Source organism: Chiloscyllium punctatum, chromosome 36 (assembly GCF_047496795.1).
Source record: "Chiloscyllium punctatum isolate Juve2018m chromosome 36, sChiPun1.3, whole genome shotgun sequence".
Classification (NCBI taxonomy): Eukaryota; Metazoa; Chordata; class Chondrichthyes; order Orectolobiformes; family Hemiscylliidae; genus Chiloscyllium; species Chiloscyllium punctatum.
Window position 1 is genome coordinate 35,186,132 of NC_092774.1, and position 2,606 is coordinate 35,188,737.

Here is a 2,606-nt window from a genome sequence, read left to right on the forward strand (position 1 = left end):
ACTGATACCTTCCGGGATCTCTCGACTTGGACAGCAAGGTTCCTTTGTTCCTCAGCACTCTGTAGGGACCTACTATTTATTGATTACTTTCCTCCATTATTACATTTCCCAGAATGCCTGGAGATTAAATTCCATCTCTCTGCCCCATTTACCAGCTGATTGGTATCAAACTGTGGCCAGAGACCATCCTCCTCACTGTCAATACCACCACCTTTGCAGAGATTACTCCTAAACAGGGGAGGGCAGCACTGTCTCCAGCTAAGCAGAGGGAATTGTGTGTGGGTGTTGTGGGGGCTTGGAAACTTTGCAAGCTCCCTTTCCATCATTTTTTAATCCCACCAAATCCATGTGGTTTGAGTTTTTATATCAGAAAACAGCACAGGGTTGAATTTTAACTTGCCACTGGCTGAAACTTTGTCCTGCCCTCAAACATCGGAGAGTAAAACACTTTAGTTCCCCTCCCCTCCCTCCATGTGTAACACAGAGTTGAGGGATTGGCACCGGTCGTTATTTTGTGATCTATTCCAAATGAAATTTTATCTCTGCGCAGGTGCAAGTGAACAGTCTGTTTTTGTGCTTTCTGCGAATCAGGTTAGCAGCTTTTAAATCCTTATGTTAAGCAGCAGAAGCAAACAGTAGATCAGCAATTGTATTTTGAGAGTGGAAATTCTAGCCCTGGTAATCCCGTTGGGTCAACAGAGAGAGAGGGAGAGGATGTCACATCTAAAGTGCATACAGAAGAGTTGTTACACTTGTTCAGTCAGTTGAGTTGGTTCTTCCCTCAGATGTGACTGGATGCTGCTTTTCATGGATCATAATTAAACTACAACGGAACACATTAAATTCAAGGAATTCAATTGAAAGGGCAATTTGAGTGAATAAATGGAAAACTGCTTAAAGATTGGCTCCTGGTCTTTTACTTCACCAATTAGAAGTTGTTGGTTTGACAGCTCTCCTAATCATAGAATCCCTACATTGTGGGAGCAGGCCATTTGGCCCATAGAGTCAACACTGACCCTCCAAACAGAATCCCATCCAGACTCATAAAAATGTGCACCGCATGTGTGCAGAGAAGGGGATGCTGGGAGTGAGTGGGATGCTTTCACCACCACCATCTCCCTCCAAGACCCAAACACCCCACAGCACCACCTGTCCATTCCTCCACCACCACAGTGCCTCTGGCCTTAACCCCTGCCAACCACAGTGCCATTGTCCATTCTCCCCGCCACCCACAGCATCCCCTTACATTCTACTCGCCACCCACAGTGCCCCCTGTCCATTCTCCCCGCCACCCACAGCACCCAGTCCATTCTCCCCCACCACACACAGCATCCCCTGACCATTCTCCTTGCCACACACAGTGCCCCCTGTCCATTCTCCCCACTACACACTGCATCCCCTGTCCATTCTCCCCCACCAACCACTGCACGACCTGCCCATTCTCCCCTGTAGCACCCACAGCACCTCCATCCATTCTCCCCCGCCATTCATGGCTCTGCCCTCTCCATTCCCCCGTGCCACCCACGGCACCCTTGGCCAATCCCTCACCACCTCCGGCACACCGTCCATTCTCTTTCTCTTTCTTTCTCTCACCCCCACCCTCTGCATCCCTGTCCAGTCCCTCTTCCCATCTTCTGACTCCCCATGCGTTTTCTCTCTCCCCCACACCCTCTGCTCTCCATCCCTCTGTTCCCCCATCTATTCTCTTTCTCAGCCCACGTTGCCGAGTTTCCTAACCCACCTTGGCAGTGGCCGGGCCGGGCGGCCGTCAGCTCTGGCTATTGCAGCCCCCGACGGGTCAGTGACGCTGCCGAACCGATTGCTGGTCCCGTTTCGGCCTCTGCTTTTCCTCGGGCAAAGCTGCTGCATGCCTCGTGACACTCAGCGGGCGACATGGTGGAGGAGATCCTGCCTCGGTCGCTGCGGTGCGTGGGGGCACGCATCGCCTCTTGGGCGGCCTTTTTTCCCAATAGACATATGTTTCCGCTGGCCGCACCAGGCTGGTGCTCCCCACAGCTTCCCGCCACCCTGCTACGCGCGCACGCCGGCGTGCAGGTGGGTGCTGCTAATGTGGGAAGTGTATGTGCGGTCTGGGTCGCTTTCCTCTGGCGAGGGAGAGACCGAAAACAAACTCAGACAACTCTTAACGGTGGATCACTCGGCTCGTGCGTTGATGAAGAAAGCAGCTAGCTGCGAGAATTAATGTGAATTGCAGGACACATTGATCATCGACACGTTGAACGCACTTTGCGGCCCGGGTTCTTCCTGGGGCCACGTCTGTCTGAGGGTCATTTGGCATTTAATCGCACTCGTCTTGGCTGGCGAGAGCGCGGCTGGGGTGTCGCAGAGGACCCGTCCTCTTTGTCCCCCTATGTTCAGACTCCGCAGCCCTCTGGCATCAGAGCACTTGGCCTTTCCCCGCACCCTGCACATTCCATTCGTCAGGCTCGACGCCATCCCCCCGCCAGGGAGCGCGGCCTGGCGTCCGTCTGTGTCGTGGCAGTGGGGCCAGTACGGCTGTTACCGGTCCCAGAATGGCCGTCGGTGGTTCACACGGCGACGTGCACCGCTTCGTCTTTGGGACACGGAGCTGCCTCAAAATGTTG

General features: G+C 53.7%; 1 non-coding gene across 1 annotated transcript; it reads left to right on the forward strand.

Annotated features, from left to right (window-relative positions):
* The first annotated feature begins 2,138 nt into the window (after positions 1-2,138).
* Positions 2,139-2,291, forward strand: LOC140461178 (5.8S ribosomal RNA). The gene has a single exon (XR_011954499.1). It is a non-coding gene; the product is annotated as a 5.8S ribosomal RNA (ribosomal RNA).
* Positions 2,292-2,606: the final 315 nt, after the last annotated feature.